The 15,991-nt window shown below is 54.2% G+C and overlaps 1 pseudogene; it reads right to left on the bottom strand.

Annotated features, from left to right (window-relative positions):
- Positions 1–8,510: 8,510 nt before the first annotated feature.
- On the bottom strand, positions 8,511–13,310 carry LOC104661132 (annotated as a pseudogene).
- Positions 13,311–15,991: the final 2,681 nt, after the last annotated feature.

Raw genomic sequence — 15,991 nt, forward strand, 5'->3', positions numbered from 1 at the left:
AAGTCTCTCTTTCTTCTCTCTCTCTCTCTTTTTTTTTTTTTTTTTTGAGATAGAGTCTCGCTTTGTTGTTCAGGCTGGAGTGCAGTGGCGCGATCTCAGTTCACTGCAACCTCTGCCTCCTGGGTTCAAGGGATTCTCCTGCCTCACCTTTCTGGGTAGCTGGGATTACAGGCATGAGCCACCACTCCCCACTAAGTTTTGTATTTTTAGTAGAGACGGGATTTTGCCGTGTTGGTCAGGCTGGTCTCAAACTCCTGGCCTCAAGTGATCCTCCTGCCTTGGCCTCCCAAAGTGCTGGGATTACAGGTGTGAGCCACCATGCCTGGCCTCATTTTGGTTTTGATTTGCATTTATCTGATGGCTAATCATGTTGAACATCTTTTCATGTTCCAACATTAAAAAAAATGTTTTCTTCTTTTTTTTGTAGAGATGGGGTCTCACTACGTATGTTGCTCAGGCTGGTCTCAAACTCCTGGTCTCAATGGATCCTCCTGCCTTGGCCTCCTAAAGCACTGGGGTTACAGGTGCGGGCCGTTGCGTAACAGTTTTGAACAGGCATCTTGATTTAAAAACTAAATATTGCACCACTGTAGTAGTGTTGTGAACACTATAAAACATGTTTTCCAAACTGAAATTAAAAGGGGAAGCTATTAACATGCAATAAACTCTTGAGTGTGTCAAACCACCCTAATACTGATACTAAGAATAGCCAATACTTCGAGGTATCTCTTGGAGCAAAGTTCGTGGTTAAGGGTTGTAGGTGGGTCCCTCACAACCTGGCTCCAGTTGTCCTTGCCAGTCTCCTCTGTAGCCATTTCCCACTCCCTACTTTATCCTGAAACCAGATTTTCTCAAGCTGCAGGGCCTTTGCCTCTGCAGTTTACTCTGCTTGGAATGTCCCTATTCCTACAGACGATTCCTCATACCCTGCTCTCCATACCAAGTCCAAGCGCCTTCTATGGGACATATTCCTGTCACTACTCCCCATATCTGGGCCCTTGCTCTGGCCCATTCCTAAACATCTATTCACCCATTCATCCCTCCATCTCTCCTTTCGTCCCTTCATCCATCTACCCATTCATCAACCTATTCCTCCATCCCTTCATTCATCCATCCAACCATCCACCCCTGCAGTCACTCATTTATCCCTCTATCCCTCCCTTCATCTGTTCATCCATTCATCCACCTACCCATTCATCATCCATCCCTCCATCCATTCGTTTATTCATCCATCCTCCACCCATTCATCCCTCCATCCATCCCTTCATCCATCCACCCATCCATCCTCCCTCCATCCATTCATCCATCTACCCGTTCATCCATCCATCCCTCCATTCCTTCATCCATCCATCTGTCCACTCATTCATCCCTCCATCCCTTCATCCATCCACCCATCCACCCATTTATCCCGGCCTCCCTCCTCCCTTCCTCCCTTCATTGAACACACAGGAGAGGGACGTCTGTGTTTGGCTCTGTGCTCCAATCCCCAGAGAGGAGCTTCTCAAGAGCAGGGTTTTGGGTTGAGCTTTCTCTGCTGCCCTGACATGGCTCAGCACAGCGCTGGCACAGAGGGCCAGCAGGAAGAGAGGAGCTCTTGTTGAATGTGCCTGATTTTGCAGGATGACTTTGTGAGCCAGTATTCATATTTTTGCAGTGAGGTCATATGTAGTTTGAGTTGCATGGGAAGGCCTCACAAGGACAAACCTTTCATGCTTACGCACCTGTGTTCATTCACTAATTCATTTATTCGTTATTGAGCACTTAGGATATTCCAGGTGAAGACAAACTATCTTGTCCCTTGGGACCAGGGAAGGGTTCCCTGAGGTGGTAACACTGAGCTAAAATATGAAGGATGAATGGGAGGTGAATTGGCTGATGTGGGAAGGGAAAGGTGATGGAGGCCAAAGGGAACAGCGTAGGTGAGGACAGAGGGCTGTGTGGCGCATCCCTGGGTACCTGCACTCGTGGGGGACTTGTTTAATATCAAACATTAAAAGGCACTCACATTGAATGTATTTCTTCGTGTTTAAAACAAGAAGAAGCTGGGTGCGGTGGCTAACACCTATAATCTCAGCACTTTGGAAGGTTGAGGCAGGAGGATCACTTGAACCCAGGAGTTCGAGAACAGCCCTAGCAACATAGTGAGACTCTGACTCTAAAAAATGTAAATTAGCCAGGCCTGGTGGTGTGCACCCTCCCAGCTACTTGGGAGGCTGAAGTGGGAGAATTGCTTGAGTCCAGGAGTTTGAGGCTGCAGTGAGCTGTGATTGCACCACTGTGCTCCAGCCTGGGCAACAGAGCAAGACGCAGTTACGCACATAAAAAAAGTTAAAAAAGTAGAAAGGATCGTTATCTTTTTGCTTTTGAAATTATTGAGGTCCCATTAAACTCATATGCTTCTTGTGCATGTACAGGCAGTCTTGCCAACAGAGAACATCTAACCCACAAGTAACTTTCCAACGTGATGACACCGTGGGGGGAATTCTGGAACCAACCGTGAATTCCGGTGACACCATGTCTAAGCTAAGTAGCCATTTCCTTCAAGTGTTTGATTTTGATTTCGTAGCCTTGCTTTTACGTTGTCAAATATCAAAGTGTGTGATTTTACAGTTTTTTTTTTCCTTCCAGGTCTTGAATGTTTTCAGCGGCCTCTGGAAAACCCGCAGGCACGGCCCTGGGAGGCTCTGGGTCCCTAGGAGCTCCCCTCCTAGGGTCATTCCGCGGCGTCCGGGGAATGACCATCGCGGGGCTCGTGTGGTACTCGCGCCCCCCAGCGTCTGGATTGAGAAACGCACCCTGTGAAGGTGGAGAACCAGCCCAGCCCCAAAGTGAGTTGGCGGTAAAACGAACCCATGGCCAAGGACTGGCTTAGTTAGCAGTAATTGTCTAAGTGTGTTTTGTCTTGCTGGGCTGCCCCCTCTCCTGGTCGTTCGGCTAGGGAGAACAGGATTTTGTTTGGGCTTTTTCTTTTGCTTTTTTTGACTGTGCCCGTTGGCGTTTGTGGGTTGCCAGCTTCTTCAGGTCCAAGTCTGGGCTGTATGCGGCTAAAAACAATACAAAACAAAACACCAAAGAATTCACTTTTGTGTCATTCCTTGGGTCCTGAAATCCCCAGCTTGTCTGCCTTCTCTCCACCATTCAGAGTCTTGTATTTTTCTGTTATGATGCAATTTCCCAGTCACTTTTTATTAATTTTAATTGACAAAATTATAAATATGATGCATAGAACATGTTTTGACATAGGTATACAGTGTAAAATATCTAAATCAAGCTAATTTAACATATCCTTGACATACCCGTGACCGTACATCCATGCTTATCTTTTTCTGTGATAACACTTAAAATCTGCTCAGCAATTAAGTTTTTTATATTAAAAAAAAAGAGAGATGAGCTGTCATATCACCCAGGCTGGTCTCAAACTCCTGGCCTCAAGTGATCCCCCTCGGTCTCCCAGCATGCTAGGATTACAGGTGTGAGCCACTGCGCCCAGCCTACTCGGCATTTTTCAAGAATACATTGACTAGAGTCACCATGTTGAACAATTCCTCTTGCGCCCTTTAACCAACATCTGTTCAGTTCCTCCTCCCTCCCTCAGCCCCTAGAGCCACTATTCTACATGGGAGTTCAGCTTTTTAGATTCCACAAGTGAGACAGGAAGTATTTGTCTTTCTGTGCCTGACTTATTTCACTGAACGTCTTCCAAGTTCATCCACGTTGTAAACACAGCTTTCTTGTTTTTAAAGGCTGAATCATATTCAGAGTCTCATGTTTTTATGTATGATGTCTGGCCCAGGGTTTTAGTTGTGCCTCATGGCAGGAATGGTGAAAATTACGTGTACTTTGTCCATTTGAATTTAAGAAATGTACATGATGACATGATCATGTTTTGATCATGTGCATAGAATCACAACATATTTTGGTCAACAACTGCTTGTTTCCTTTGTTCTCCCTTCCTCCCTCTCCTCCTCCATGTCCAATCCTCTCCATCTTTCAAATTCAGGCTCACTCCTCTCACAGATTACTCCCAATTTCCCCCCTTTTATCTCTGTTGGTCATGTCTGGACTTGGGATAAACCCTTTCTGTCCACATGGGCCCTGTCTGCCTCCTCTCACTCCTGGTCTCAGTGTCATCATTCATTCATCAAACACTAAGCAACTCATTTTGGGGACACCCCTGAACCTGTGATCACTCGGAGTTGACCGGGCAAGAATATCGCCTTATGAAGCAGAGAGCGCAAGTGGGGGTGGGGGGTGGGAGTTAGGGGGGACCCAGGTGGCACAGAATTAAAATCCAAGGGCACCCAACGTCACCAGTCATGAGGAACAAGAAGCCACTGGGAGGGATTTCAAACCCAACACCCAAGGTAAGTGAAAAAAGTCTGGCAACAGCAACAGTTTTGGAGGTAGAAACCCTCAGTGGTGGGAGATACATTGGTAAAATCACTGTGAAGAATGTGGAAATACTTGGAAATGTTGAAAACATCCAGATTCTGAAGCTTAGCCTGTCCCCACTTGGCTTTATACCCTAGTGAGCCCCATGGAACTTAAGAAAATGGGTTTGGTCTGGGGCCAAATCCATTTTCTTAGATGGGTTAACTTAAGATGAGCCCTGGTCTGTGGGTAGATGGTCACGGGGGACCAGGTCAGTGGTGGCTTGGTCACTGCGGGGCCTGATCAGTGGGACCCAGTCTGCAGGGCTTGGTCAGCAGAACACGATCAATCTGGCTTAGTCAACAGGACCTAGTGAGTGGGGACCTGGTGAGTGGGGGCCTGGCCAGTGGGAGCCTGGTTAGTTGGGACCTAGTCAGTAAGGACCAGGTCATCTGGCTGCTGGGTGACCTCAGGCAGGGGGTTTATCCTAGAAGCCTCCTTTCTTCCATTTGTAGGGAAGATGAAATCAACTGCATCCCAGAGAGCTACTGGGAGGAGGAGAAGTGCATTGAATATGGCCCTGCTATGCAGATTTAGCACTGTACATACTGAGTCCCCTGCAAGGGAGGAGGTTTCACCCACTGCCCTGCCCTGCCTGCATCCCCAGGACCACCCTGCCTGAAGGCAGAGGCTGGGGCGCACCCGTGGATGCTCTGATGCTGATCACAGACCCTGGGGTGACAGTGATGAGGACATGGGGGCACATGTGATTGGGGAAGCCAGGGCCGGCTGGAGGAGAGACACACGCACACACGTGCCCGGCCATATCCACCTGCCCTCAAGTGCACAGACGCATTGCACGCACACATGTCGACAGTTCAGGGGGCAGAGGACGCCATCTCTGGGTCCTGCTGACCCGTGCAGGGCCCCATTGTGATGGGTGCCATGAGCCCACAATGTCACCATTACCCAGTGCCCAGGTACCCGCCCGACTCTGTGTCGTAGAGCAGTTGGAGACACAGTGTGAGTGGGTCTGCTCACAGGACGCTTTTCTAGGTGAGATGTACATCTCTGCACAGCTGCTTGGTCAGACTCAGGAGAGTGTGACATGCTCTCTTCCCTCCCTGCTGACTCGGGGACAGTCGCTACTGGGTGGGTGGCAGCTGCCCGAGGAGGGTCATCCTCGAGTGCTCACTGGGTGCCCATTCTGTGCTGACCGGGCAGACGGTCATCCTGTTCATCCTCACGGTGACTCCGTTCCAGGAACATGTCAGGAAGATCTCCAGCCCCGCTCCCCAGCACAGACCCGGACTGGCCCAAGGACAGCACCCTCACACTGTTCCCACGACCCTCTGCTTCAGTCTGGAGGGCCAGGCTGGGCCTGTTGCGCTGAGCAGGACACAGAGTCCTCCCAGACATGGAGCCTACCTTGACAAGACCCAGATCAAAGGCAGGAGTGTGGTGGGCACCTCCCCACCCAGGCCTCCCCCTGGCCATGGCCTCCTGTGAACAGCTGGAAGCCAGGGGTGGCTGCAAAAGGACCCAGTACCTCCCAGTGGGAGGTAGCTGTGGGGGAAACTGGGTGTGGGCACCCACCCCTTCCATGCTGCCTTCCTGCATTTACAGTACCTGGTGAACCTGTCCCAGTCCAGCCTATAAGGATTGGTTCAGGAGCCGTTCTCCCAGGCCTGGGCCCTGGAGGACGATGCAGTTCTCACGCAATTTCGGGTCTGCATGAGGGAACTATGAGGAGACACTGGGACCTGCCACCCCTAGGGAGGCTCCAGCATCAGTTCTCCTTCTGAGTCACCCTCTGGGGCAGTCGATAGTAGAGGGGGCCTGGGTCCCTGCAACCCCACTACCTGGACCTACCTCCCAGACCTCTTCCTCCTCTACAGAGAAACTTCTACAAACAGACCTGCCGATTTTAAGGGGATGTGCTGAGTGCCCATGTACTGGACATGCTGCTCAAGACAGGCAGGGGTGCCCCCTGCACCTTTTACACTGTCTCCGGTCTGTGCCAGCTCCCTGCCCTGCCTGTGAGCATCAACAGATGCCAGGAGGATCAGGGTCCCCTCACTCCAGAGTGCCCCTTCAGGGATGCCAAGTGAACAGGAGAATCAGTGTTTCTGGCCCAGAGGATTTGGGGAGAGGACACGGGCAGGAGCCCTGGCCCAGGGCCAGAACCAAGAGTTCAGCCAGGCGTGGGAATGGTCCAGTCCTGGCATGGAGTGGACGACCCCAGAGAGCGGCTGTCCAGGGCCGTCTCACCCACTGTGGAGACAGGCCCCCGTGTGAGGTGGCAAGAGGGCCAGGTGACAGTGAGAGCTTCTTCCCACCCGAGCTCCGAATCAGGGCTGCATCCCAGACCGCCCAGCCCTGGGATGAGGACGTGAGGCAGGAAGCCCCGAGCCAGCCTGAACCCTGTGTTACCTGTCCCATGGGGGATACCCAGGCGGCTGCACACACCCCTTGCACTGGGATCTGCAACCTGCAAGGGTGTCCTCAGTGTCAGGCTAGAGTGGAGGACAGAGGGACCCCAAGGACTCCAGAGACCCAAATGTGCAGAACCCGGCCCTGCGAGGACATCTGATGGGCTTGGTGGAGAAGCTGGTTTCGTCTGCATTCTCTTCAGCCAAACCTGAGGGAGGGACCCCAGCACCCAGGGCTCTTTGGGTATTTCCCGGCATTGAGCCTGTCTGCAACGGGGATGGGGTGACCTTCCCTGGCCCACCAGCCCAGCACCAGCAGCCCATGCAGGCGACTCCTCTGGAATGGGAGCCTGATCCCCCCCTACCCTGGCCTGGCCAGGCTGTCCCCGAGGCCGAGGCCCAGTGACATGTAAAGGGGGCTTCTGCAGTGCCCAGGGCAGAAGGTTGCTCTCTGGGAACCTCCAGGGCTCAGGGTGTGGCCATGCCATCCCCAGCTCAGGACAGACCTTGGGTTAACTGGCGGTACCTCTGGTAGAATTCCATGCCAAAGCTTCCAATGGAGCCGGATGGCGTTGGGGGCTTGTGGTTCCTGTGGTATGACCTTGAACAGGGATGCTGAGCTCCTGTCACTTCCACATCTGCCCCGGATAGGCTCAACAGCTTAATCAGGGCCCTGATACCAGAAACTACTGTGCCCTGTGATAACCAAGAGGCAGGTCCAGAGACATTTCTCTACACAATGGCACCTGCATCTGACTCCTCTGGGCGGGCAGTGACCAGCCTGGTGTGGAAGGAGTTAGGGCAGCACCTGGCTAGCTGCTCCACAGCCCTATATGGCTCTTGGGCCTTGGGAAGTCACCTTCAATAAGAACGCTGTTCACTCTAAGACTTCCCCAGAGGGGTGAGTGTGGCACCCCTGCAGCCCCAGCCATCAGTAGCATGCCTTGCGGCCTCTGACTCAACCTACGGGACAGAGCCCCGCCCTCAAGGCATAGTTCCCAGGACCAGAGGGGCCTGGCCTCAACCTGAGCCCTGGGAGGGGAGCGGAGCTAGAGGTGTCACGTGCCTCCACAGTGGCCAGGATGACCACGCAGGGGACACATGGCACTGTGGATTCAGTTGCTGTACCACTTGATGGCGGAGAATTTGAGAGTGATCTACGAGAACATGAAGTACTGAGCCCGTATAGCGAGCAGGACATCAAGGGCTGACTCGCAGGGGCTCATGGCCGCAGCAACCCTGGCCTTATATCTGCGGTGCAAGTGGTCTGCACCCCTGGACTGGCCCAGCACACCATGACTGCCCCTGTGCCTTGACCCACTGTGCCATGGCCATCGCACCACTCAGAGGCTTTGAGTCCCTGCCTGGTGCACTGCCGGCCTCCTTGAAGTTGCCTCTTGGCGCTTTCCAGCTGCTAGTGCAGCCACAGCAGATGCCACCACAGAGTGCCTTCCAGCAGCTGGTGCAGGCTTTCCAGGCGGTAGGGGTGTCCTGCAGCTGTGGCCTCAGCAGCTCCTTGGTGGCAACTAGGCCAGCCAGGGCAGTGATGATGATGGGGATGACAAGTGGGATGGCAGCTCCATGATAGTAGACGAGCCAGGTGCACTGGGCAGAGGTGCATCCCTGGAACTCGACAGCTCCCTGTGTCCCCACGTGGGCAGGAGCTCGGTCACTGTGAGCCACAACCTCAACCACTACTCTGCCTTTTCAAGCTGGGAAGGGAGGCCTTTGTGCTTGGCGAGGCATTAGGCTCTGTGAAGGATAGGGACACGCTGTGTGCATGGTGCTGTGGGTGCTGTGGCTCTATGGCCCCAAGTGGCAGGAGAAGCCCTACCCCTGCCCGTGCACCACCGGCGACACCACTCAGTAGAACAAGTTCAAGGGCATAAAGAGCTACCTCTCCTCCAAGCTGGTGCATGGTCGACAAGCCCTTGGACTGGCTAGATGCATGTCTAGTGAAATTCCCAGTCGTCTCCATGCTCCACCTGCTTGAGAACTGGGCCATAGGCTGCCTCCAGGAGGACTCCATCTCCATGCACAGGAAGAGCCTGATCTGCGGGATGAGCCACACGGCCGGCCACCTGGTGCTGGCGCAGTGCCATGTCCTCCAGCACTTCCTGACGTGCCCCAGCAGCACTGCGAGGAGGCCTGGAAACAGGGCAAGAGGAAGGCTGAGAAGGGTGGCGTGGTGGGTGTCAGCTCCTTCCTGACCCTGAGCCCTACCCGCACCACTGCCCTCTACCTGCAGGAGGTGGAGAGCAAGATGGATGGCTGGAGATGCTTCCCCAGGAAGGTGGACCACAGCGCTGCTGCTCAGCCAAAGGGCATGGAGCCCATGGCCAGGAGGTGAGGAGCTTCAAGGAGCATCAGCAGGTGGCCAGCCCTTCTGTGACCTCAGCCAGGCCTTGGAGTGGGCCCAGCGGGCCTCTGGGTGGTCCTGAACCAAGCCATCCCCTTCCCCGAGGTGCCTGTGACGCCATTGGCAAGCTCTTCCGGATTGGCCCAGGCAGGACCTGGACCCCGTCGTGGACCTGTTAGTGCCAGTCCCAGGGGCACGGGGCCAACTTCCCAGACATCCTCCACGTTCACAGGGAGCTCTTACCAGTGTCACGGGGAGCAGGCGACTTGTGGGAGGAGGGAAGATGGAGGTACGGGGCTGATGGCTTTCAGGAGCACGGAACACAAGTTCTTTGCGCGTTCTGACTGAAATTCACCATCTCTATCCAATTCCTGTAGAGACTTGAGATCACAGATGTAGCACGTTTTACCACAACAGATATTTTTTCCAAAAAGCGACCCAGAATTCGGAACCAGCTCTTCACAAAGATGAGAGTGTTGAGTGACTGGACGCTGGGTTGGGGATTTTTTTTCCGATTCAAGGATAATTTCTACGGCAGAATAAAAACACCTGTCAAAGAGCCATGGCCAGCTATTCGTGGTGGTACAAGGATGGTTTTGTGCTCAACTGAGGCCAGTTGAATAGAGAATTACGTGGGAAATAAAGAGCGAACACGGCAATGGAGTAGAAACAGCACCACGTGTTGTAATTTCGTAGGCATCGGTACTGTGGAAGTTCCTTCCTTCCTTCTCTCCTTCCTGCTGTCTGAGCCTCCTCCCAGCATCGGGCATCCCCATGTCCTGAGCCTGTGCTGGGAGAGACACAAAGGACATAGTTGGCTGCGGTCCAGGGACTGGCACGGTCAGGGGAGCCTGGTGAAGTCAGAGTGGCCCCTGAGGACCAGTCCTGGGATGACCGGGTCCAACTGACCAGGCCCCTCCTGACCAGGGCCCCATCCACTGGGCCTTCCGTGGCCTGGCCCTCACTGAATGGGACCCGATGACCAGGTCTCCACCGATCTGGTCTCCCACTGACCAATCCCCAGTATCCAGGCCACACTGACCAACACTGCTGACTAAGTTTTCATTGACCAGGCCCCCGATGACCAGGCCTTACTGACTGGGCTCCTCCTGACTAGGAGCCTGCTGACCAGGATGTCACTGCCCAGGCCCCACTGACAGCCGCTCCCCACCCCTCCCCCACCTCTGCCAGGCTCCATGGATTAGGTCCAATGATCAGGCAGCCACTGGCCAGGGTTGCACTGACCAGGTTCCTACTGATCAGTCACCTGCCGACCAGGCCCCTGAAGACCAGGTTCACACTCACCAGATACAAGGCCCCACTGACTAGGCTCCCATTCACCAAGCCCTCACTGACTCAGTGACTAAGTTCCCCGATGAGGCCCTCACCACCTGGACCCCACTAACTAGGCCTCATCAATGAGACTTTCATAGACCAGACCCCACTACCCAGGACCCCAGTGACCAGGCCTCACTATCCAGGACCCACTGATGGCTTAGGCCTCCACTGACCAGACCCTCACTGACTGGGCCCAACTGACCAGGTCCTTAACTGACAAGGTTCTGACTGGCCAGGTCCTTAACTGACAAGGTTCTGACTGGCCAGGTCCTTAGTTGACGAGGTTCTGACTGGCCAGGTCCTTAGTTGATGAGGTTCTGACTGGCCAGGTCCTTAGTTGATGAGGTTCTGACTGGCCAGGTCCTTAGTTGATGAGGTTCTGACTGGCCAGGTCCTTAATGACCAGACCTTTACTGACTAAGCCTCACTACCCAGGAATCCCACTGACTGGGTCCAACTCACAAGGCCCCCACAGACCAGGTCCCCACTAACCACGTCCCTACTGACCAGGCCCCCATTGACTGGACCCAACTGACAAGGCCCCCACAGACCAGGCCCCCACTGACCAGCTCCCCACTAACCATGTCCCTACAGACTATGTCCCTACTGACCAGGCCCCCACTGACTGGGACCAACTGACAAGGTTCCAACTGACCAGGTCCTTAACTGACAAGGTTCTGACTGACCAGGTCCTCAATGACCAGACCTTTACTGACCAGGCCCCGCTACCCAGGAATCCAGTGACCAGACCCCCCACTGACCAGTTCCCCACTGACCAGGCCCCATCTCTCCAGGCCCCCAGTGGCCAGGTTTCGCTAAGTAGGCCCCACTGACCAGGCTCCCACTGACAAGCACATCTTGACCAGGTCCCCACTGACTAGCCCCCAGCTGACAAGGCCCCAACTAACTAGGACACCACTGACCAGACCTCCACTGACCAGGCTTAACTGACAAGGCCCCCACTCAGCAGTCCCCCACTGACCAGGCCCCAGCTGATGAGGTTCTGACTGACCAGGTCCTTACTGAACAGATCTTTAATGACCGGACCCCACTAACCAGGATCCCAGTGACTAGGCCCCCACTGACCAGACTTCCAGTGACCAGGCCTCACTATCCAGGACCCACTGATGAGGTCTCCACTGTCCAGGTCCCCCACTGACTGGGCCCAATTGATGAGGCCCCCACTGATGAGGTGCCCACTGACTGGGTCCTAACTGACAAGGTTCTGACTGGCCAGGTCCTTAACTGACAAGATTCTGACTGGCCAGGTCCATAACTGACAAGGTTCTGACTGACCAGGTCCTCAGTGACCAGACATTTACTGACCAGGCCCCACTACCTAGGACCCTAGTGACCTAGACTTTTACTGAATAGGCCTCACTAACCAGGACCCCAGTGACCCAGGCCTTTACCGAATAGGCCCCACTCTCCAGGGCCTCAACAACCAGGCCCCTACTGACCAAGTCTCTCTGAATAGAACCTTACTGACTAGACCCCACAAACCAGGACCTCAGTGACCAAGATGCCATTAACCAGGTCCCACTGGCCAGGCCCCAGTTGATGAGGCCCCACTAACCACATCCACACTGACCAGGTCCCACTGAGCAGGCCCCAGCTCTCCAGGCCCCTAGTGGCCAGGTTTCACTACCTAGGCCCCACTGACCAGGCTCCTTCTAACAAGGGCCCCCTGACCAGGTCCCATTGACAAGTCCCCACTGACCAGGTCCCCATTGATGAGGCCCCAACTTACCAGGACCCCACTGACCAAACCTCCACTGACCAGGCCTCACTAGCCAGGCCGCACTCATGAGACTCCCTCTGACTGGGTCCAACTGACAAGACCCTCTCAGATCAGGTCCCACTGACTGGGCCCAAAGTGACAAGGTTTCAACTGACCAGGTCCTTAATGACCAGACCTTTACTGACTAGACCCCACTACCCAGGACTCCAGTGACCAGGTCCCTGCAGACCAAGTCCCACTGACCAGGCCCTGGCTGCCCAGGTCCCCACTGACTGGGCCCCAACTAACAAAATTCCAACTGACCAAGTCCTTACTGAACAGACCTTTACTGACTAGGCCCCACTAGCCGAGAGCCCAATGACCAGGCCCCCACTGCTAGGCTTCCACCGACCATGTTTCTATTGAACAGGCCCCAGTGACCAGGTTTCCCCTGACTAGGTCCCCACAGACCAGAGCCCCAATAATCAGCTCACACTGACCCAGCTCCCGCTGACCAGGATCCCACTGACCAGGTCCCCACTGATGAGGTGCCAAGTGACTAGGTCCTGAACTCGAGGACCCGTGACCAGGCCACAGCTGACCAGGCCACAGCTGACCAGGCCTCCCACAGACCAGATCCTCACTGAGCAGACCCCCGCTGACAACACCCCCATTCACTAGGTGTTTTCTGACTATATCCCCAATGTGTCCCTGTTCAAAAGGCCTCCGCTGACCGGGTTCCCCACTGACTAGGACACAGTGTTTAGGTCCCACTGACCAGGCCCCCACTGAGCAGGCCACAATGTCTAGGTCCCCACTGACCAGGCCCCCGCTGAGCAGGCCACAATGTCCAGGTCCCGTTGACAAGGCCTCCGCTGACTAGGGCACAATGTCCAGGTTCCCACTGACTAGGCCCCTCAGCCATGGTGCTCAATGTCCCCTACCTATGGCTCCCACTCAGCCCACAGACTCTCCCCTCCCCACATCTGCAGCCACAGGCCAGGCTCCTGGGGGTCTTCTTGGGATGGGGCCCCTCCTCCAGGACACAGGGAGGGACAGTTGGTCTCAGGCTCCAGGCGTCCAGCTTCATACTCGCCCCCCACAAGGCCCTGTGGGCTCATCTCAAAGGGGACAGTGAATAGGCAAAGCACCGCCTGGACCTTTTGCTGAGCTGCAGTCCAGGGAACGGAGGGATGTTTGTCACACCAAGCACCTTTTGTGCTAGGCCTCCCAAGCCCTTCCTGTGGAGTCTGGATCTAGAGACACAGCATGGAGGTGGTGAGGTGGCCAGCCCAGGACCCTCGAGGCTAAGCTGAGGAACACATGAGGACTGTCCCCAGATGTGGGCGAAGGATTACCTAGGTGCCGAGGCCAGAGACTGAAGGCACAAACTGTTTCAGTATAATAAAGAAAACCGAATAGTCAAAATACAAATTAGATATAGAGATGATCATGGACAGTTATCAATCGTTATTATAAACATTATTAATCATTAGCTTTTAATATTACTCTTTGTTGCATTAAAAATATAACCTAGGAATAACCGGTGGGTAGAGGGTCAGGTGCTGAAGGGACATTGGGAGAAGTGACCTAGAAGGCAAGAGGTGAGCCCTCTGTCATGCCCGCATAAGGGCCATCTGAGGGCTCCTTAGTCAAGTGGTAATGCCAGTGTCTGGGAAGACACCTGTTACTTAGCAGACCTCAAAAGGGAGTCTCCTTTCCTTGGAGGAGTCAGGGAACACTCTGCTCCACCAGCTTCTTGTAGGAGGCTGGATATTATCCAGGCCTGCCCGCATCATCCGGAGGCCTAAACCCCTCCCCGTGGCGCTGTGCTTCAGTGGGTCACGCTCCTTGTCCACTTTCACGTTCCTCCCGTACTCCTGGTTCCTCTTTGAAGTTCGTAGTAGATAACGGTAGAAGAAATAGTGAAAGTCTTAAAGTCTTTGATCTTTCTTATAAGTGCATAGAAGAAAACGCCGGTGTATGCTGCCTTCTGTCTCTGCTTCGGCTGCCTAAAAGGGAAGGGCCCCCTGTCCTGTGATCACGTGACTCGCTTCACCTTGTCAATCACTTAGAAGATTTACCCTCTTTACCCTGCCCCCCTTGTCTTGTATGCAATAAACATGAGTGTGCCCAGCCATTCGGGGCCACTACTGGTCTCCACGTCTTGGTGGTAGTGGTTCCCCAGGCCCAGCTATTTTCTCTTTATCTCTTTGTCTTGTGTCTTTATTTCTTTCTTTCTTTCTTTATTTTTTTTTTGAGATGGAGTCTCGCTCTGTCTCCCAGGCTGGACTGCAGTGGCTGGATCTCAGCTCACTGCAAGCTCCGCCTCCCGGGTTTACGCCATTCTCCTGCCTCAGCCTCCCGAGTAGCTGGGACTACAGGAGCCCGCCACCTCGCCCGGCTAGTTTTTGTATTTTTTTTTTTAGTAGAGATGGGGTTTCACTGTGTTAGCCAAGATGGTCTCGATCTCCTGACCTCGTGATCCACCCGTCTCGGCCTCCCAAAGTGCTGGGATTACAGGCTTGAGCCACCGCGCCCGGCCATGTGTCTTTATTGCTTACGATCTCTCGTCTCCGCACATGGGGAGAATACCCGCTAAGCCCGGTAGGGCTGGACCCTACATCCAGACAGCCAGAAGACTCTGCTAGTTTCTTAGTCCGTCCTTCCTTCCTTCCTTCCTTCCTTCCTTCCTTCCTTCCTTCCTTCCTTCCTTCCTTCCTTCCTTCCTTCCTTCCTTTTTTTTTTTCCTCACTATGTTGCTGGTCTTGCACTTCTGGACTCAAGCGATCCACCCGCCTTGGTCTCCCAAAGTGCTCGGATTACAGGGGTGCGCCACCACGCCTGGCCTCAGTATGTCATTTCTTACCAGTTACCTTCCTCCACCAAGAACCTCCTAGATGCTAAGTCAGTGAGAAGAGGAAGACGGTCAAAGAATCCATGGAAAGAAAGTGACACAGGCTTAGGACGTGGGAGTGCCACATGCTGGGAGGAGGTGCAGGCCGAAGGAAGGATGGACAGAAGGAATGAAGGGCTGCTGGAGCCAAGCCACCCTGGGACAGAGGTGACCACGGACCCTCCCAGGAATGCTTTGCACTGACTATCATGAATGTTCCAGATGTCACCGGAACCCCGGCCCTCTGCTCCTGTCCCAGGCTCCTCTGTGGCCTGTGGCAGGTGGAAGCTGAGAGAGGTCGGGTGGAGCCTGGGTTGTGCTGCCCTCTCCCCGGCCTGCCCCAGGGTGTCCGGGGCTTCCTGCAGAGAGCCCTGGGTTTAAGGGATCCACCCACCTTAGCCTCCCAAAATGCTGGAATTACAAGCATGAGCCACTGCGCTCGGCCTCTGTAATCGTTTTGACTCACCAATATTTCAAACTGACTTCCTTCTGTATGACCATTTCAGTCAAAAACAGGCAGGTCATAGTGACGGAGAAGTGACTGTGTTTTAACCAATGAGGGTGGGGACTTGAGGCCAAGGAGGGGATCCTTGCTTCTGAGAGGGAGGCCTTCAAAGGGATGAAGGCATTGGTACTGGCAGCCCTGGTCCCCCCACCACCCCCCGACTCTGGAGCTTGGAGCCTCCCTGCAGTGTGTGAGACCTCCTTTCCTGAGTTTTTCTTTTCTTCTTCTTCTTTTTTTTTTGATGGAGTCTTGCTCTGTCGCCCAGGCTGGAGTGCAGTAGCATGATCTTGGCTCACTGCAACCTCCGCCTCCTGGGGTTCAAACGATTCTCCTGCCTCAGCCACCTGAGTAGCTGGGATTATAGGCATGC

Source organism: Rhinopithecus roxellana, chromosome 8 (genome assembly GCF_007565055.1).
Source record: "Rhinopithecus roxellana isolate Shanxi Qingling chromosome 8, ASM756505v1, whole genome shotgun sequence".
NCBI classification, from domain to species: domain Eukaryota; kingdom Metazoa; phylum Chordata; class Mammalia; order Primates; family Cercopithecidae; genus Rhinopithecus; species Rhinopithecus roxellana.